At 37.1% G+C, this 22292-nt stretch overlaps 1 long non-coding RNA gene across 3 annotated transcripts; it reads left to right on the top strand.

Annotated features, from left to right (window-relative positions):
• The first annotated feature begins 244 nt into the window (after window positions 1–244).
• LOC127525561 (uncharacterized) lies at window positions 245–18811 on the top strand. 3 transcript variants are annotated; one of them, XR_007933371.1, is made up of 6 exons: window positions 245–1628; window positions 4942–5147; window positions 6678–6761; window positions 16087–16170; window positions 16280–16540; window positions 18724–18811. It is a non-coding gene; the product is annotated as an uncharacterized LOC127525561 (long non-coding RNA). The 3 variants fall into 3 exon arrangements; XR_007933370.1 differs by lacking the exon at window positions 18724–18811 and having other exon boundaries at window positions 16280–18716; XR_007933372.1 differs by lacking the exon at window positions 18724–18811 and having other exon boundaries at window positions 4989–5147; window positions 16280–18716.
• Window positions 18812–22292: the final 3481 nt, after the last annotated feature.

Here is a 22292-nt window from a genome sequence, read left to right on the forward strand (position 1 = left end):
CCAGTGATTTTAGTTTATAAAGTTAGAATTTTGGACATTTTTCTTACAAGAACACATCGCTTCGCTTCAGAAGGCCTTTATTAACCCCCTGGAGCCGTGTGGATTACTTTTATGATGGATGAATGTGCTTTTTTGGGCTTCAAAAAAATGACACCATTCACTCCCATTATCAAGCTTGGAAGAGGCAGAATATTTTTTAAAGTAACTCCAATTGTGTTTGGCGGAAAGAAGAAAGTCATATACACCTCGGGTGGCTTGAGGGTGAGTAATTTATGGGATAATTTTCATTTTTGGGTGAACTATCTTTTTAAGGGTCCATAATTATGCAGTAGTTAAGCATTAACACACTGCTAATTGAATGATTACCTGAACATATACAGTAGTAAAGGCCATTTTATATATATATATATATATATATATATATATAAACATTATTTATGCATATATTATGCATTATTTGTCCAGTAATTAATAATTCGATGAACACATATTAAGGGCATATTAGCATTATTTACAACATTTGAAAGATAAATAAGCAGAAATAAGCCAAAAATGAATGCTAAATGTATATTATGGTAAATTACTTTTAAGGTTAGACTTTATTTTGATAGTCCACTTTAGACATTCCTTTGCCTCTACGTCAGTTAACTCTAATTAGAGTATTTGTAGATTGTTAGGTATTCATAGTTTTTTATTAGATCTAATTTGTCAGCAAAAAACATAATTTGACAAAAAAGAAATGAAACCAAATATTCAAACATTTTATAAATTAAACATGTATCAATACTTAACCCAATCATCTTGTGTAAACTGTCCTTGTGAAAACGTGATTTCCTGAAATAACACATGGTCAAATTTAAATAATTTCACTTTTCATTCTGTTATGTATCTTCTTTCATTTTCCACAAGTCAAAAGGGTTTGGAACAACACGAGGGTGAGTAAATGATGACCACTTTTTAATTTTCAGGTGAACTATCCCTTTAAATTCAAGACTTGTTGAAAAGTCTAGGTCCTTGAAAAGGTCGTGAAGTCTTTTAGTGAACCCCGGATAACAGTCCGTTCATTTCCTCCCTGAAGCCTGATGCTTTTGACAGATTTCACTGACACGATTGTTTTTTCCCCCTCCGCAGGTTTGGCACTGACTGAAAGCTGGCAGAACACTGGCAGACACTCAGAACAAACCCGTTGTTTGTCAGAGGTGTCATACGACGAGAGTCCCGCATCCTTGTCCTCTCGCGCTCCTCATTTCCTCCTCAAGCAAAGCTTGTTTAGAGTGGGCGTCGGCCGTGTGTGTGCGTGTGTGATAGGGAGCCTGAGGGATGCGAGTCGGCATGGCTCTCAGAGTAATTGAAAATGTGACCTGGAAAATGTTTGCCCAGCAGAGCATGAAAGTTACCTCCGGAGCGCCGGCTGAAGCTCACCTGCGGTGCCGACTGGGAGGGCCTGGGAATGCTGGGATATCGGGCTGAGAGCCACTTTATCCCTGCAGAGCCATGCACACCGACGTCTCATGCATTATTCACAGCCTCTAAATAAGCACAGATCAGACCACTAAAACCCAACCTGCTGGCCCTTTCCTGAGGAGTACCTCTCTCACCACTGACCTCTGCAAGGGCATCACAGATCTGTAAGTGAGTTGCCATGCATGTGTATATGTGAAAGAGAAAAAGTCAAGAGAGTTTAGAATGACAGTAAGAAATATAGTGCACTCTTTGCTTTATAATGTGTTCTTTAAAAACAATTATGGGAACCTCATTTCAGTCACTTTACTAAAATATCATTCATTTATTGATTCTTGTATCTGATTTTAAAATTGTGATTTGGTTGTCAGATGAATGGACAACAAACTCCAAACCCTAAACGTCAGAATGTAAATGCATTGTTAAGGCTACCTCAGTTGGAAAAAAACCCTGCTTAATCCAGCTAAGACCAGGTTTTTTTTGTTGTTGTTTCTTTGTTTTTTAGCTGGTCTCCAAACCTGGGTCTTGTCTAGCTTGTCTCTCAGCATGGTAAAAACTGACATGTATCTCATTTAGCTGCAGAGCCCGCTAGCCTTCTAGTCTGGACAGGTTGAAAACTGCCCAAAACAATTCTAAAACCAGCCATTTGACCAACATGGGAGACCAACTAAGACCATCAACACATCTCAGACTGTTTTAAGAAAGTTCTTCAGCAAGAATGGACATTAACAATACCTTAAACCATGTTGCTAGTTGAGAAGAGATGTGCTATTGCTAATTAGCAATAAAATTGTCTCATGGATCAAATTTGTGATAAACTCTCTTAGATTTGAATTAAAACAGAATTTGAGTGATACCTAATTTCATAGAGCCAATTTACCAGACTGGAAGACCAACTAAGACCATCAACTCATCTCAGACTGGTTTAAAAAAGTGTTTGTAAGTAAGAATGAACATAAATAATACCTTAAACCATGTGGCTAGTTGAAGAGAGGTATGCTATTGCCAATTAGCAATTAGATTTGTCTCATTATAGATAAAATTGGTAACAACATACCTTAGATTTGAATTAAAAAGGCACTTGAGTGATATCTAGAGACTAGAATATAATAGAGCCAATTGACCAGCCATGGGAGACCAACTAAGACCATCAAATCATCTGGTTGATGAAAAACTAGTTTAAGAACGTTTTTCAGCTAGAGCAGACATAAATGATCCTTTAAACCATGTGGCTTTTTGAGGAGAGGTGTGCTATTGCTAATTAGTGATCAGATTTGTCTCATTGTAGATAAAATTGGTTGCAAAATCCCTTGGATTTGAATTAAAAAGGGACTTGAGAGATATCCACAGTAGACACTTTAGCTGCTTTTCCACCAAAATTGCCTGGAACAATCTGTCCCAGGAACTTTATTCCCAGGAACTTTTTCCCCCCAGACCTGTTGCTGTCTGTGTTTCCATCGCGATCTAAAGTACCGTGAAGATTAAGTCCGGTGACGTAGGACTGCGCGAAACTTTCCAGTTTCAGCTGGATTTCGTCCTCCGCATATAAGCTTAATAAAGCCTGAACCTCACACCATCCATACCGGCGTGATGAATATGATGGATTGAACTGGATTGAACTGGAATAAATACTTTGAATGTTGCGATCCTATCGGGCTTATGATAGCTACCTGAATCGTAACAAAGCACTGTTTGCCAGAGGAGAACTGGCCCCCTGACTAAGCCTGGTTTCTCCCAAGGTTTTTTTCTCCATTTTAACACCTGTTTGCCACCTGTTTGCCACCTGATGACACCTGTTGGAGTTTGGGTTCCTTGCCGCTGTCGCCTTTGGCTTGCTTAGTTGGGGACACTTGACATTTGATATTCAACAGTGCTTTGCATCTGCCTACATTGACCGCATTTTCTTTAAGAGCTGCTGTGCAGCCAAAATTATATACCATTTATCACTGTAAAGCTGCTTTGACACAATCTGCATTGTAAAAAGCGCTATATAAATAAAGGTGACTTGACTTGACTTGACCTCGTCGTCAGTCCATCTGTCGTATTTTTAAACTCCATTGTTAATTCGAATAGCAAACAGCTCTTGCTGCACGCCCCGCAACAGACTTTTAAAAATGGTGGTTGAAATAAAATGCTGCGTGAACTCAACCAATCAAAATGCTGCGTGAACTCAACCAATCAACATGTTCAGCACCCATTTCCCACCCCCGAAAGTTCCTGAACTTTGGAAAAGTACTACCTAGTGAGCAGGTACTTTCTGAGGGGGAAATTTTTACCCAGAACTTAATTTAGACCCTGGTTCCTGCGGTCGAAACACACCGATTACCACTTTAAAGTCCCTAGTTCCTGGGGAAAGTTCCTGCAGTGGAAACGCAGCTTTTGTGATGGGCTTTTTAGACCCTACTGGTTAGCAATGCACTAAAAGCACTACACTTCAACAACTACATAGCAATGCCTTACCATTGTGGCAGTGAGTTTTACAAAAGAAAAACAAACTGCACCTTTTCAAATAGCAAAAGTCTTTTAGTTTAACCCCATCTTGTATTTCTCTGACCTTGGAGATGACAACAGTTCAGTGGTGAGGCTTTTGTTGAAGTAGAAAGCCAGAAACACATCCTCAGTAGCTTTGGCACAGGAACGGATAAATATCTAATCACCTTGTTTTGGCACGAAGAGAGCGCCAGTCTGGCAGGTCCGGTGGCATTCTAACCCCACACCTGGTCCATCCGCACCTATTGATTCGGCTAAATAAGCAGATATGGGATTGATCCGTGTGCACGCTCCCCAACTAGCATGCAAATCAGACAGAATCAGACACCGAGAGATGGAGAGAGAGAAAATTCTGGCAATCGCTCTGTCTGATCATACAGAATCGAGGTGAAAATCTTGCTTGGAATGAAATCACGCTCAGAAGAATCTGACTGCAATTAATGGTGTGGATGAATGCAATCAAAGCATCACCTCTATCTCATATGACCAAGGTCCACTGGGTCATTTTCATTACCCACTATAATTATTTCAAGAAATCTAATTAGCAAAGGGGCTTTTGCCCATTTTATTGAAAGAGACAAAGCAATGTCAAATCATAAAGATATCTGAGCAGTCATTTGCAGATGGTAGTCGAAAGGGGGCGGGGCTTCAGTGAGCTTTCTGAGTTTGTTCTCTCTGTCTTTCCAGTTTCGGTGTTTGTTTGAATGTCTTTTTTTCCTAGTGGGGAGTGTTTGCAGTCATGTGTATGTAGAGGTGTGAAACTGAATGCTTTTGAAGTGCTGCCGTCTGTGTTGGATGCAGACTGGCGAGCGTCTTTATTCCCAATCTCACGGCCCGGCAGTCATGTTGAGGGCTCGGTGATGAATTGGATGGCTGCTCTCTCTCCCTGAGTTTAGCTTTTTCTCTCTCCCTCTCTCCTTGTTTCTCACCGTTCCTATCTGTCTCCCTCCCTCCTTTTGTTTCTTTCTTCCCTGCTCTTGATCACTGAAGTGGAGGCTCTCTACAGGATGGAAACTGTCTCTTTCTCACACACACAGACATCATGAATATGTAGGGGGTCTTCGCCGGAGCACATCCTAGTCCATGAGGAAAAGCCAACACTGTCTTTCCACAGGCTCTCATGTGGGGGAACGCTGGAGGGAGAAGACAAAGGTGGCTGGGCAAAACACAAAGTCTTCACTCTAGTTCTCCAGCAGGTACTCCAGCACTCCAGATCTGTCCAATTCTGCCTGCTGAAATGACCTGGTACAGTAGATCAGGCTGTTTTATATTAATGCTGGACTAGTATTATTCGTCAGCAAGCTGTTATGGTGTGTTAAAGCATGTTGGAAAAATCATATTTACGAGATGAACACGAAAGAATGCCACCACAATGCCGTAATTAGTAACAGGAAATGTGGGATGTAGGAAATATGAACTTCCAAGGAGGACTTGAGCCAGGCCCAAGAGGGGGCAAAAGCCATTTCAGGATGTCACAATAGGGTAGAAAATACTATCGCAATTTTCTTCCATATCATGCTGACTGAGGTGAAGGTGAAGCATCATCAATTCGTGAATTCGCTTCCATTTGTTTTTAAGCAAGTTTTCCATCTTGGTTGGTTGGACAAACTGATGTTCCCACCCCAATCTCATGACATTAGCTGGTCAGGATGCTCAAACGTCCTTCAATATTTTGATCCAACCGCTGTGTTTACACATTTTGCAGAAATCATCTTGCCAATGTAGTTATCTCTGTACATTAAACTGGGAAAGAAGAAGGTATTTTAATGAATAATTACACACATCACCTTTAAAGATTCAAATAAATATCCTACAGCATCCATATAGAGTGCATAAGTTGAGAAAGCGAACTGTTGCAGCATTCCAAACATCAGTAGGGCACGACTCATTGGTTTCACTTGTAAGTCGCTATGGATAAAAGCATCCGCCAAATGAATAAATGCAAATAAATTTAAATATAGATGTGGTATTAAATGCCATACATGCCTTGGGAACTTCAGAAACTTCTGCTATAACTTTAGTTGTACTAAATCTTCCAATCATGATTCCATATCAGAGGTTCTCCATTTAGTCTCGACCCCCACAGAGCCTGTCCTTATTGTCCCTGCAGGAGTCCATTTGCATAGGTCAAGATATATTATAACGAATGTTCTCATATTCGTAAAATGAGTCATCGTATTCCTGCAACATCGGTATGCATCAACTGAGCCTCTTTTCGGTTTTGTTCACCAGTCTAAAAGAAGACTCATTTGCAAGCTTCATGTTAATCGCACTTATTTGCACACCATTGACCTTTTGTGGTCAGGTGGAGATGAGAGAAAGCAATAATGTTACTCCCATAACAGAACCTGATTATGACTTGAAGAACTTGGAGTGGTTCTCTCCATACAGAGACTTTAGAGTGAGAAGAGAGACAATTTGCATTCCAGTTTTCAGACTATGTTTTCAGATTATGTGAAAATGTTTTACTTTGTTAAACTTGATTAAATTATTTGTAGATGAACAAAAGATAGGTTTGAGCAGTGTACATTATGGCTGTGCTATATGAAGAAATGCAGCTAAAACATTCTTAAAAGCAACAGTTCAACCAAAAGTGAAGCTGTGGCTCTCATATCTCATTAATTTAAATGTCCACATATTGCCATGTTATGATTGACCATGTGACATGCAACTGTCAATGATGTCATGATGCCACTGATGTCAAACCTGACTTGTTGCATTTACAGATTCCATATCGGAATGGATGCAGACAGTGGATTTCTGGGAAAAACATGAAAAAAGAAAGCCAGTGGGTTTGGAACAATGTGAAGGTAATGTCACAATTTTTATATTCGAGAAAACTTTTTTTTTTTTTTTTTACAGAACAAAAAAAAGTACAATTACTTTTAATTACTTCTTATTGAGCTTTAAATTAGTATTTGGTATATTTGTTTTTTTTTTAAATCTTTCCAATTTTTGTTTTTTGAAATTTGGCAAATTTCTTTTTGTCGGCACCGATAGCCTCGTGGGCAACACGCCTACATATAGCGCCGTTGTGACCTGAGTTCTAGTCCCGGCTCGCGGACCTTTCCTGATCCCGCCCCCCCTCTCCTTCCTGATATCCTATCATAATAAAAGGCAAAAATGCCTTTTTTCTAACCTCATCAGCTACTTTGAGACCCACAATGGTCCATCTCTTCGCTGAATGCCATTTTTTTGTTGAATCAGAGGTTGAATTTCTATCCTGTCCTCGCGGCTGTGCCTCTGTGGAATTCATTTCGGGTTCTTTAGACCAGAACCGAGGCACAATGGCAAGCCAAAGCTAGTGAAACTCCTCAGAGTGGGTCGGCTTACACTCCGCTCTTTAATTAGTGCATTAGCATCTCATTTTCATTAAGGTGATGTATGCTTCACTGAATGACTGCTGAGAGGTGGGCGTGAGGTGTAGTGCCTATGCATTTTTAGTGGTGTTTAGCCCCTTGACTCGCCACCTGGGCCATCAATCACAAGAGCGGGGGCTGGCTTTACACGGCCTGACTCCGATCTTCATCATCACGGCATGGAGCGGTAAAATCTACATCATCATTACTGTAAGCCTTTACCATTAAAATCCCTACCTCATCTGGCCCAGCCTGTGTTTGAACTGCATTTAAAGAAATAGTTTTAAACATTTTTTAAACCAAATTTGAAACATTAAAAAAATAAAAACTTATTCTGTGGAAAAAAGAAGCAATACTGAAAATATCTCAATTCTATGCATGGTCTGAATGATTCATTTACGAAACTGACTGACTCCGTTTTTGAGTTTTTTTTTTAATAATGTCAAATTTTGGGTCTGTTTCTCAAACATACCTATTTATGACATCTGTACACTTGGAATATAGCACTAAAAGCTAACACTTTATTTCAGACCACTTTAGATATTCTATAAGTAACTGATAGACGGACATATCTGTTGAGCACATGAACACAATGGCCAGTCAGAGGTGTTTAAGAATCCACTCAACAGCGCTCAAGATGCTAAGGGGAAATGCTGGTATCCTCACATTTTTACAATTTCAGTACCGACTTGGTACCGAAGTCGGTACTTTTGACAACCCTAGAATGTCTAAAGTTAGGGTGACCAGATTTCTCATGGTGGAATACAGGATGGGATGGACAGGACACTAAAAATAGAGCTGAAATATGGGACTGTGGCCACCCTGTCTAAAGTGGACCATCAAAATAATGTATTTTGTAAAAGGTATTCAACCACCTTTATGATACTTGTATGCTGCCTCTGCATCTTTTCCCAATTTATGTAATTGGATGGAAAAGAGCAACCAGCACATTCATGAGCAAGTCATACAGGTTTGTAATGACATGAGCATGAGTAAATGATGATGGAATTGTCATTTTTGGGTGAACTATGCCTTTAAGAACGGGATAAAAGTGTGTGAAATTTTGCTGCTGCAGTTCTTGCATCAGTTTTAGATTGAAAGACCAGGTTTAATGGTGCTTCAAAGAAATAATCTATTAAAGCGTCAGATTAAACAGTTTTTCAATTACCAGGTAGTGTGGAACTGATTATCTGTGGTTTGATCTGATTATTTAAAAGAAATACATTTAAGTTTAAAATTAGCTTTCCGATCAACCCGCTCGGCGCCGGAGAAAGTGTCAGAAGGACTTTCCAAATGATACAGTAACGCGTTTTTGCGAAACGATGTGAATTTAATTAAAAGATAATATTGTCTTTATTTTTGCGAGATCCTGGACCTTCTAACTCCTTCCCTTTTGGAATCGCTTTGTGTAATTATACTGTGTGAGAAGCGGTAATAGGCTGTCAAGGGCTAAATTTTTGGCAAACAGAAGGATCTGGGTTGAGCACTGTTGTACAGGTCTGTGTTTCATTTGTGATGTGTTATACTGTATGTAAATAACTTGAACTCTTAGGACTGTCATGTGTTTGTTCTGTTTTGGTTTAGTTCTAGTTCCTGTACCTGTTTCCTTTGTTCCCTTTTTCCCACCACTAGTCTGTTTCTATGGTTTCTGATTAGCTATGCACCTGTTTCTATTGCAGTTGTGTTTTTAAGCCCTTAGGGTACATTTACACAACTACTAAAAACGGAAAAGTTTTTCCTTTGCAGTTTTTCACATACAGAAGGCAATGTTGTCAAAACAATCCCCGTTCACAGATCCACGAAAACGACTAAAAACGCTGTATTATCCATGCCAGGCCAGTAGTTGGCGACTACGTAACACTACGTGCCTATAGACTGAACACGTTATACCCATGCGCATGACGTCACCGTTTTCACAAATTCGTGACAATAGTGACAATAACGGTATCGAAAAAAACTTGCAATTTGAATGCCGTTTTCAAATGAATGGCCAAATGTTTATGTGGAAACGATGTGGTGTAAATGGCTTCAGGGTCTTCAGTGTCACATGATCCTTCAGAAATCATCGTGATAATGTTTTTGTGGAAACCGTGATGCATTTTTTTTAGGATACTTTGATGAATATAAAGTTCAAAAGAATTTATTTGAAATAGAATTTTTTTTTTTTTATCAAAGTCTTTGTCACTTTTGATCAATTTAATGCACCCTTAATGCATCCTTGCTAAATAAACGTAATAATTTCTTACTGTCCCCAAACTAAATGTATTTATTAAATAAAAATATATGAAAAATGCCACATAAAGACTTTTGTGAACATTTCTGTGAGTCAGAAAAGCCGCTTAATGCTCTATACTCTCAAAAGCCAAGACAAAGAGGGATCACAAAACAATGACATGGTCTATAGGAAACTTAATGGGCGAATAAAGGTCAAATTAAAATTGTGTCATATTCACAATGTTTCTTATAAATGTTTTTTATACTGCCAGGCCTGCACAATCATCATTATATATATATATATATATATATATATAAAAAAGCATAAAATATATATCATGAATATTTAATCTATCACACAGCCCTAGTTACCAGTAATAATCTGAATGTACCTTACACTGGGAATCTTGAACCCTTTTAATGAATATGGTTTTAGCATAGAAAATATTGTTGGATTTAATAGAATTCCATGACGGCACACCGGTTATCTGCTTCACAGCAGATGTAGCAACACCCGGACACTTGATGAACACTTGAAAGGGAAGCCGGCCTCAGAAGTGGGTTCTGCTAGCGCCACTGATGGGCGACTTCAAAGACACCGCTACACAACATGACAGGCCGCGGACGCCGAGCCCTTTGAGACCAATTCCAGTTTAGAGAGAAATTTACTGTCTATTTCCAAATTATTATTTTTTTTTTTATCATCTGAGATTTCCTTTTACTGTACATCTGTGCTGCCGTTGCCTGGAATGGCTGATGTGTTTATACCGAGGCTGATTTTGATGCCATTTTGGCAGCTGTGGATATCAAGCGCTTTGATTTCTTCGGAGTTCTAAAGGAATACCGACCATAAGCCCTGAAGGTAGAAGTTGTTTATTTGCTCAGATATATATTAATTTAATCAACTTGCCTCCTGTGCAGCCAGCGCAGAATTTAGATTGGCTGCGTGGATGGAGAGACTGCATTTTCTCTAAAATAAAATGAAATAAATCAGATGGCTACCAGCTGAGCTATTTAAATTCAACAGCGGTATTTATGTCTGAGGCAGAAATGAGTTTGATCGTGCATTGTTGGGTTTATAAAGACCTTTCAAGGACAACGGAAGACAGATAATATATGCCAAATAAAACAAAGGCTTCCGAAAAGGTCCAGAATTGTAGGTGCTCTTTACTAGTTTTTGGAAAAGTTTCTGAAAAGACTAGAGTGCAAACCATCCATCAACACTTTTTTGGTGTACAAAATACAACTTATACAGGGGAAGTAAGTCAGAGGATTCTTTGTTTTTGCGTTAGTGTGGATGGGATACATGGATACACGTGTACATATCTGTGTGTATTTGTAGTGTCATCTTGCGTCAAATATGACTTATTAAAATGAAATTACTCAGCTCTCTGACCCATGGCAAATAGCACAAGCTGCAATTTGTCTAACAGTTGAGCTGTGAACAAAATCTGATTGGCAATAATTTAGCTTTACAGTTGCTATACCCTGTGCCGCCCCATCCCCCATCGCCTGTGCCATCCAAATGCGTGTGTGAGTGTGTGTTCGCGCTCACATGGAAGAGGAACATGGCAGATAGGAGCTGGGGGTCACTGAGCCAAGCTGTGTGATGATGGCAAGTCTCCGGGGGCTGATGGGAAATGTAAATGCTGACGGCTCTTCTCTGATGAAGGCTAGGAGAGGAGGAGGGAGAAGAGGAAGGTGGTGATGAAGGGTGTTTGTTGGGTGGGGGTAGGTGGGGGGTGGTAGTGCTCAGTGAGGCACAACAATTCCGCAGGGCTGTGTTTTCACTGTGTCGACAGCCACCTGCCATCCTATCTCTATTTCTCTCCATCTCTCCCTCACACACACACTACTCTTAGATTGCTGTGTGTTATAAAATGTAGTGGTTTGGAGGAAGTTGCTGATGGATGTTGTTGCTTAGTTCGAAACACACTTGTTTAAATGAGTTGAATGGTTTAACAAAGAGACAAAACATGGGTGGGACTAGTTTGCCCTGAATATTTCACATACACCCTTAAAAATAAAGGTTCCAAAAGGGGGTTTTCACTGCGATGCCATAGAAGAGCCATTTTTGGTTGCCCAAAGAACCTTTCAGTGATCAGTTCTTAAAAGAACCATTTTATTTGATTTTAATAATCTTTTCCTGCTAAAAAGAACCTTTTTTGGAAATGGAATTCATGGTTTCATGGATGTTAAGGGTTCTTTGTGGAACCATAGATGTTCAAAAAGAACCTTTATTTTTAAGAGTGTATAATATTTTAAAGGGTTAGTTCACCCAAAAATGAAAATTCTGTCATTAATTACTCACCCTCATGTCGTTCCACACCCGTAAGACCTTCATTCATCTTCAAAACACAAATTAAGATATTTTTGATAAAATCCGATGGCTCAGTGAGGCCTCCATTGACAGCAAGATAATTAACACTTTCAGATGCCCAGAAAGGTACTAAAGACATATTTAAAACAGTTCATGTGACTACAGTGGTTCAACCTTAAAGTTATGAAGCGACAAGAATACTTTTTGTGTGCCAAAAAAAAAAAAATAATTCAACAATATCTAGTGATGGGCGAATCTTTTGTTTCGAATCAGTGGTTCGGAGCATGTATCAAACTGCCAAAGTCATGTGATTTCAGTAAACGAGGCTTCGTTACATCATAAGTGTTTCGAAATTTCAATGGTTCACCACTGGGGGGCGTGACTTTGGCAGTTTGATACACGCTCCGAACCACTGATTCGAAACAAAAGATTCGTAAAGCTTCGAAGAAAAATATCTTAATTTGTGTTTTGAAGATGAACGAAGGTCTTACGGGTGTGGAATGACATTATGGTGAGTAATTAATGACAGAATTTCCATTTTTGGGTGAACTAACCCTTTAATCCTGTTCGAATTGAAGAATTGAAATTTTGTGCATATAAATTGTGTTTATTGACATTTAGAATTTGAACACTAACTAGAATCACTATCCATTTTGTTTCTGTTAATGTGATATGTCAATTTGCTATTGTTATTGATATGTACTTCTACTGATAATAATAATAATAAATTTGTTAACATTAGTTAATGCAATAGGTATCATGCACTATATGGAAACATATTTTTTTACTGCAGTTATTAATCTATAATATTCATAAATACAATATTGTTTATTTTTAATTAATGTAATGTTAACTTGATGTTAATGTAGATGTTTATGTTGAATTTAATAATAACCCAGATTAATAAATGCTGTAAAATATTGTTCATTGTTATTGTAACTAATGTTAACATAATTGATTAATTAATAATTATTATGTAAATATTTGATAATAATTATTTAATGAATGAATAACCTAATTGATAACAATTTTTTACATTTTAATGTTTTATTACATCTTTACTTGTTTTCATTTTAAATTGATGGCAGTATTTGATCTGTATAACGGTACTTTATGATTTTAATATTCATATATCATAGCATTTTCATGGTACTATATGAATACTTAAAGGGTTAGTTCACCCAAAAATGAAATTTCTGTCATTAATTACTCACCCTTATGTCGTTTCACACCCGTAAGACCTTCTTTCATCTTCGGAACACAAATTAAGATATTTTTGATGAAATCCGAGAGGTTTCTGAACCACACAGGCAGCACGGTCATTGCACTTTTCAAGGCCCAGAAAAGACATTGTTAAAATAGTCAACGTGACTACAGTGGGTCAACCTTAATGTTATGAAGTGACGAGAATACTTTCTGTGCGCAAAAACAAAACAAAAATAATGACTTTATTCAACAATTTCTTCTCTTCCATGTCAGTCACGTGGACTATTTTAACAATGTCTTTGCCTATGTGTGGTTCAGAAACCTCTCAGATTTCCTCAAAAATATCTTAATTTGTGTTCCGAAGATGAACGAAGGTCTTACAGGTGTGGAACGACATGAGGATGAGTAATTAATGACAGAAATTTCATTTTTGGGTGAACTAACCCTTTAAAATGAATATAAATATCATGGCAAACAAAAAGTAATACTGTACTTCTTTTGTAAGAGTATTTTTTTGAGCAGTAATAAGCCTGTGTTTGGCTTCCACTTCCTCTCACTGATTTGATGTGACTCTCCCTGCATTTACAGTCCTGTTGATGATTTGAGGAAAAATCTGTATACATATATTTATTTATTTTTTTCAGAGCATGAAAAGTTCAATGAAAGAGGCAGAGGAAAGAGGTAGTGGATATGGGCAAGAGAATGGGAGTGATGAAAGAGAGGGAGAGAAGGAGGCGATGGGCTTGCAGTAGCTCTAGACAGGTTGATGTAGCTTCTGCAATGAACATCTCATAAAAAGTGCTATCCTTGGGCCTTAAGAAGATATTCTATCTCCTCCTGCTAACGGCAAGGCCTGAAATCACCCTCTCCATCAACGTCAGGCCCCTCTTGGTACATACACTAGTGCTGCACCCAAACAAAAGGGAAAAAATCTCATTGTGGCTCTCAACACACAAATGTCAACATGAAATTAAAACTGTCTCTGTTTACTTTCCTAATGCACATTCTTGGTCTTATTTGTTAACAATTCACTGGTGCACGTTATTCCAAAGAAAAGTGTGTCTTTGTAACCTTCAATCAAATTTAATAAATCGCTCTTCATCTGAAACTACTTTCCTTTTCTGCTGACGTCATGTAAGCCCACAGGTTATTGGATAACATTAACCAATAACTAACTTAGGCTTTGTTTCAGCAAACTCAGAATAGTTTTGGCTTCATTCTGGTATATGTAACACCCATTTTTTACTATCCAATCATTTCCCAATGGATAAATTTCAAATCGCTGTGCCACAATAAATTGTTTTCCCTGTTGAATGTACAGTTTTACACTGAAATATGTCACAGTGCAAAAATAAAATAGGTGGCTAATGCCAGAAAATACAAAAAATGCTAAAAATTTGCCTGGTCTTGTAAACTGATCTCTAAACTGAATTTCACAAAACATGATCCATTATCTCAGTAGTTCAGCAGAAGTTATGTTTTTTAATCGTCATGTATATAAAGTGTCACCAGTGTATTTTACTATTATTTACAGACTATTTATTAATATTTTGAATTAGCTTTTATTTTTATACTTACAGTTTTAAATTTAGTTTATTTAATTTTTATTCATTTCTTATTTGCTTTTGTCATTATTATTATTATTAATATTTCTTTTTAGCTTTAATATATATTTTTGTTTCAGTCTACTAATTTTAGTACTTCAACTTATTTCAGACGACAGTTAAACAATTTTTTCAGTTTGTTTTTCATCTAATATTTATATATATATTTTTTAAATTAATTTGATTTTTAACAATTTTAGTTTTAGTTAACGATAACACATAGGGCCCTATTTTAATGATTTAAGCACATGGTGGCCGTGTCCGGGCGTGTCCGAATCCTCTTTTGCTAGTTTAATGGTTTAACGGAAAAAATGGTCAGCGTTGGCATGATCCAAAAGGGTTGTACCTATTCTCTTAAAGAGTTATGGGTGTGTTTTGGGCGTAACATGCAATAAACCATTCAGAGTCTCATCTCCCATTCCCTTTAAAAGCCAGTTGCGTTTGCGCCATGGCGGATTCGCTATTTACATGGCGGAAATTGCAAGACTGAACTCTTCTCCAGAGAGGAATCCTTTTATTTTTAATATTTAAATAAATAAATAAATAAATACATTATTTAAATATGTGCTGCTGCGTGTCCCTGTGTGTGTAACAAGCAGAGGGTACGTGCATTGTGCACCCGCCTATAGGCGCATATTACCAAATTCATTTCACTCGGCGGCCATCTTTGAAACGCCTCTCGGGCATTCAAGTGCAGCTCCTATCTCTTTGAATGAGGAAACATCAAATTCTCCAAAGTTGTTTGCCAAGCTTTTGATTAAATTTCATATTTGAAATCACCAATGAAATCTGACAACAATTGTCTCATAAATTTTGTTTCTAAACGCTCAAATCATGACAAAAAACAGTCTTTTTCAGGCTGGATCAAGCTAATGTGCATGCACAGTCCTGAATGCGCGTCTCTTGTCTCTTATTTCGGAGGCGCGTGTCTGACTGTTTCTATACGAACCGGAGCTTCTAACAGCCGCTGCAGTGACGCGATGACTTTACCAATCGCTGATTGGCTCTTATTTAGAAGGCGGGACTTATTCCGCCATATTGCGAGTTGCACTTTCTCCCATTCAAAACAATACATCTTGTGTTATTCTATAGTCTTTGATATTACTAACGCACCTTTTAAATAACAAATAAATAAATAAAATACTGCGTCGTTTTCAGTTGCCTCAAAATAGCAACACGCCAACAATGCACCTGTACATACCTAATTTTCAGACCAGCATGCACATGGGCGAACAGGTGGGCGCGAGTGCATTTGCTATTTAAACAACGTGGCACTGGATGTGAAAATGAGAACTTCGTCGGGCTGAAACTAGCAAAAAATACTTGTGCTGCGCCTGGCGTCGCATTGCAAACATGTATGATAGGGTGTATGATAGGGCCCATAGTGTCACATGCTGCATTGCTATGTTATTTATTTATTTATTTTATTTAGATCACCTGAGACTTGCAGTGAGGAAAATGATATCCAAAATCATCTCAATCATCCCTTGCTTCAAAAACGAAACGCCAACGCTAGGTAAGTTCCAGCTAAGCTCTGGTAGATGTAGCTTGAGTTCTCTGATGTTAGCATCCTTTTTCTCAGTGTGTGAGGGATTCGCAAAGGCATTTTATTATCTTGGTTAAAGCTGTAGGGTGCTCTGGAGGCCATGCTATTGCATGCGCGCTGATGTCCAAGGCAATAACAGCGGTAGCTCACCCCTGGACGAGTGATGAAAGCTGGATCTGATGAAAACTGCTCCTTCAACAGCTGCCCACTGACTGCAGACTACCGTTTTACCATTGAAATGCAACCATGTATCCGGAGTTGTTTTGTTCAAGCGAAGGACATATTCAGCAATACAGAACGGTGCTTATTGTACATGACAGAATGGAAGAGGTTTACAATGGTAATTTTTTTCACCATTATGGGTCCTTCTTTGGTACTAGGTTTGCACACATCCATCATAGAAGACACTGTATGCCAAAATCTCTCATCACAAAAAACTTATATTTCTTCCTCAGCTAATGGAAATTTAAGTCGCCATATAACTCCATAAAGTTTCAAATCTGCACAGCATGGCAAGACCCGCAGGAAATGGCTTCAGATGTCATTTATTTTACAGTTCTCATTTTCATCTGTCTCCTTTCTGTACTTTTCCCTCTCTCCATATCTTTTCATGATGTTTGCTGTCATTGGCGCTAGCTTGAGTGGTCGTGTTTTGAATTCTCTTTTCTGTCTGGCTTCTTTACATCAGCCTCCTCCTTCCAAATCCACCCAAACAAGCATGTGGACATTTGTATTTCTGTCAGAGGACTTCTATTTAATGCCGAGCTAATGATATTTCTCAACCTAACCTTTATCTCTTAACACACACACACATGCACACACACATTTTTACTTTATATTGTTTGTTTTGTTTCCGTGTCTCAGAGTAAACAATATACAATTATTTCTTGTATTCTTTTTTTTTTTTTCAACTGTATTATTATTTTTTTAAAGTTGTGACTTTATTTGCCGTAATTGCAAAGTTTTTTCCCTCAGTTTTTTTTTCTCTCAATTGCAACTTTATATCTTAAAATTGTTACCTTATATCTTACAAATGTGACTTTATTTCACATTATTGCAACTTTGTTTCTCGTAATAGCAATTTTATATTTTGCACTTCGCAGTGTGACTTTATTATTGTTATTTTCACAATTATTTTTTGGAAATGGACATCCATAAGGGATTTGTTAACATCACTATTCAGTTTTATGTTTATATTTTCCGTTTTCATTTTAATTTCAGTTAAAAGTATTAGTATGTCTATATAGATGTTATTCATTTTTATTTCAGTTTTAGTTATTTTAGGACATCAAGTTACAATAAATGAAAATGGGAAATGTCTTGGCAAAGTTATATATATTTCAGTTAATTTTATTTTAAGAAACAGGATCATTTTAGTTTTAGTTATAATAACCCTGCTTGAAAAAAATAAGAGTTTTAAGAAAAGTGACAGCTAATAATATATGACAAAACAAACGGTCTGTTTTGTCTGAATATAAAAAGCATTAAATTCAAACATTTTAATATAAATATTTACAGCGCCTTTATGATTCATCTGCCTGAAGCGTTACAGAAATTGTAGAATATGTGTCAAATGTCTAAAGTGACAGATAAAAGACTATGCAGCCAACAGCCTGAATAGCATAAACACATTAAAATATAAGTTACGTTTGCCTGAATAAAAGTCTGACATTCTTCCTGTCTATGAATCCTAGAGGAAAATCAAATTAATGCATACACACATACCATAAAAACTATTAATCTTAAACATCTACGTTGCTATCTCCCACATTTTGTGTGTGTGTGTGTGTGTGGGGGGTGTTCTGGTAAACCCTACATTGTGGGGACAAAAATGTGGGGACATTTTTGGTCCCTATGAGGAAAACAGCTTATAAATCACACAAAATTATGTTTTTTTTTTTAAATGGTTTAGGTTTAGGGTTAGTATATAGAATATACAGTTTGTACAGCAATATGGAATGTCCTCATAAAACATGAAAACGTGTGTGTGTGTGACCAGAGACACTGGCCAGTTCAGTGTTTTATGACCTTTTAACACAAAACAAGCCTATCACCAAAGCCACCTGTATCATCTCCCTGGTTTGTGTCTCTTTAACCATGTAGACAGCAGGCTTGCTTGTATGCAGGATACCTGTGTAAGGTAATTAAATCCATTAGAGTGTGATTAAGGCCTGTCAGGTGCAGCACAGATGATAAGAGTGGCAGTGTTAATAGACTAAAGCTCAGGGGAGGAGGCCCAGATAGCAGCCCGATCCGTCTTTATATACACCCGATGTCTTTTCCAATTACTCTCCAACTTCTGTTTGCTTGTGTCCTCACGCTCATCCGCACAGAACGCCGCATGACTTTCACCCAAATAAAAGCCCACGCACGGATACTCTTGTACAAACAAACAAACATTTTCTTTTCCCCATTAAACATGAGAATGCCACTCAAACAATAAAACACACCCAACAAAATGCTTCATATTCCAGTATTGTTGCGAAACTTTGATACTATGTCTCTCTTTTTCTTCTTTTTCAGGCACTGTTTTCAGACTAAAAGGACAAGAATGATGCCTCAAGCCGTGCTTAAGTTCTTTAGAATGTTCTAAGTGCAGTTCTTGAAAATAAATCTTAAGTTCTAAAATATTTTCTTAAGAACATCTTTTTTTCTAAGATGGATCTAATTTTAAAAGTTATTTACAGTGATGTTGAAGAAGATCATTTTTAAGAATTTTATTTCTTAAGTTTTGTGACAAGAACAGTCTCAAAAAATAAAATAAAATAAAATAATAATAATAAAAAGAAAATAGCAGAAGAATTTATCCTTAAATTTACCCCCTCCCCCTAAAATTTAAAAGGCAGTTACAAACATTAGTATTATAAATATGCATAAAATAATATTTGGAATTTTTTATTTTATTTTTTCTATTCACTATAGCCGATTACTGTGCTGATCTGTAGATGTACTATTTATTTATTTATTTAAAGTCCCCTTGTGGTGAAAATCAAGTTTTTAATGTCGTTTATATGTCTATCTGGTGTTTTTGACATGCTTTAAGACAAACCATGTGCAAATTCACAAGTCAACTCCATTGCTGAGTAAACCGCATTGAACCAACGACAGTCTCAAAATCACGGTTTGACTTTGAAATCGCTGGTGTTTGACGTCACAAACTAACTTGTAACCAATCACGTCAATGTGCCGGTGGGCTTCAGCATATCATTAACTGATCGCACAAGGGAGTTTTAAAAGAAGGTTATCCTGTTATATTTTTCTGTTGACATGAAAAATCGGGTAGATTTAGCAATATGGCGGGTGTATGTTATGTTATGATAACCTATATGCCTTTCTCCACTGACGTTCTGAGTTGTTCAAAGCGTTTGTAATGATGCTGATTTTTTGAAGGCAGCTGTCTGACTCGTGAATGTGAACATGGTTTGTGTAACATTAGCAACACATTATTAGCTGTTTGATAATGTAGTCAAGCAAAACGCAAATCATATTAATTACCGTTATTTGTCCGACGTTTTAAAAAAGTGAGACCATTGTGCAGCGTTTACCTCAGTAAGTTGACCGAGTGGATCTTGTCTGAGCTTGTGCGAGTGAGTGGAGGCGGGGCTAGTTAGCATATTCATAGTTCTGTGTATATTTAATGAAGCAAGGGTGTAGAGTTACATTCAAGCTATTTTAAGGCATTAAGATTTTTTTTTTTTTTTTTTTTTTCAGAGGAAAAAATGTAAATATGTAATTTTGGTGATCAAAGATGAGTTTAAGGGATAAAATTATTGACTATAGGGGGACTTTTAATTTAATTCAATGTTAATCAAATGTTTTATTTATTTATTTATTTACGTAGTTTAATCTTATTTATTTTTTTACATTTTTACACTGTTTTTCTTTAGACTATTCTATGGACCCCCTAGCAGTCCCTGGAACCCAGTTTTGAAACCCCTGTTTTTGTGAATCCACACTGTAAAAAAAAAAAAAAAATCTATTTCAACTTAAAAATTTAAGGCAGCAGATACACTTTTTAAGTTTTTAAGTATAATCAACTTGGCTGTACAAGTCATTTCGACTTAAATTATATTAAACTTACTTAAAAACCTGCATCTCGTGTAACAGTTAAAATTTCTTAAATTATTTTGATGAGTTAAAGTAATGTAAAAACATACGTTGCCATGACTCATAATGATCTAATCTGATCATATAGTTTTTTTACAGTGCAGCCCCAGTCTTCTCATTTGCATGATATTTATATCCCTTATATTTGTATTGACAGAAGGATCCGAGCCACTGGAATATCAAGACTTCAGCAAGCAACCACATGGGAACCACCCAGAATCCCCTAGCAACCATATAGCAACACTCTTAAAGCTAGAACACCTTAGCAGCTCCATTGCAAAATCCTGGCAACCACCCACAGTGCATTAATGACTGCCTGCAACTTCTAGTACCACCAGAGATGTGCACATTATATATGTATATGTATATAAATGTAAATATAAATGTGTGTGTGTGTGTGTGTGTATATATGTATATATATATAGCCATGAGATGTGGTCTTTTATCTGCTAAATAAAGATTGTGATAGCAAAGATAGGCCTAGAGGAGATCTGCTCTCCAGGGGAGAGGCCAGGCCAGAGAGGAGAAAACAGATGAGTGCTTTATAACCCCCCCTCCCAGACCTCAAAAAGAGAAGGCAGAGAGAAAGAAAAGGGGGGAAAAAGCTTATTATCTTGATCAGCTGCTTCTTAGCTGACATATAGGAACACTTTACTCAAGATAAGGTCTAATCTGGCTTACTGAAAAAATGCACTTGTTTATTTATTTATCTATCTGCTCTTTCAAGGTTACGCTGCTGAGGTGGGTCAGGGAGACAGGGAGTTTCTCTCCCATCTCTGTTTTTCAGTACTTTGCTTGCTTGTTTTCTTTAGCCTTTCATATTGTATTTATTCTAAACTCTTGGTTTTATACATATTCTGATCATGCATTTTTTAACGTGCGGAAATTTCGGATGCGAATTTCAGACTCAGTGTGCAAAGACCTTGATTCTGCAATTTGACATGTCCATATTCTACAAGACAAACTAATGATATAAAACAAAAGGATCTGTCTATCTGTCTGTCTGTCTGTCTGTCTGTCTGACTAGCTAAAATACTAAACATATTTCAGATTCTGCAGGTGGTAATGAAAATAATAAACGAATAAAAGTAATTAAAATTAATTTAATAGTCAAAATGGTATTCTTTATGATTGTATAGTCTAGACCAGGGGTGTCCAAACTACGGCCCGCGGATGAATTTCAAACGGCCCGCAGCTTGTCTATTAAAATATATTATATGTGGCCCGCCATGAATAATTTACAAATCGTGCAGTTTCACAATGTCAACACAAGGTGGCAGTACTAGATTTTAGGTCAGGGAAACAACGCGAAACGAAACAGCGCTACTTTTGCGCAGCACACGGCTCACGAGCTCACAAATGTGTTTACTTGTCTCGATCACACGACCACTAAACAGCCAGTGAGAAGTGTTCGAGATCGGAGTAGAGGTCTCAGGTACAAGCTGCAAATCTCTCTCTGATTTAATTTAGTTTAAAGCCAGTTGAAGGAGCGCTGACTTAATCAACAACACTAACGTAAAAATCAGGAGAAACACCGAGCCGATCCCGTTAGAATACTGTTCAACCAACAATACCACAATTACTGTGGTAACACTAACTAACCGTGGTATTTTGTCAGAAATGTAGGTTAATATCTCATTTTATTTTCATTTTTAATGTAGACATGTATTAAATGAGTAATAAAGGCCAAATTACAGACTATTTTTTTTTGTCATAAACTTGCAGTTTTGTGCATTTGTATTTATATTAAATGTGTTTATAGACTAAATACCATAAAGCCATTCTAAATATAGAAACAATATTTTTACTTTTTACCATGTAGTGAGGTGCCATGTGTGTTTTTACTTGCAGTGATCTAATTGGAGTACTTTTTAATTTAAATAAGAGTAGAGTTCTAACTCAGTAATATTATTTAAATTTCACCCTTTAAAACGAGTTTGTTAAAAGTTTTACAGATATTGTTTGTGTAATAAATTTACATCTCT

Source organism: Ctenopharyngodon idella, chromosome 13 (assembly GCF_019924925.1).
Source record: "Ctenopharyngodon idella isolate HZGC_01 chromosome 13, HZGC01, whole genome shotgun sequence".
Classification (NCBI taxonomy): Eukaryota; Metazoa; Chordata; class Actinopteri; order Cypriniformes; family Xenocyprididae; genus Ctenopharyngodon; species Ctenopharyngodon idella.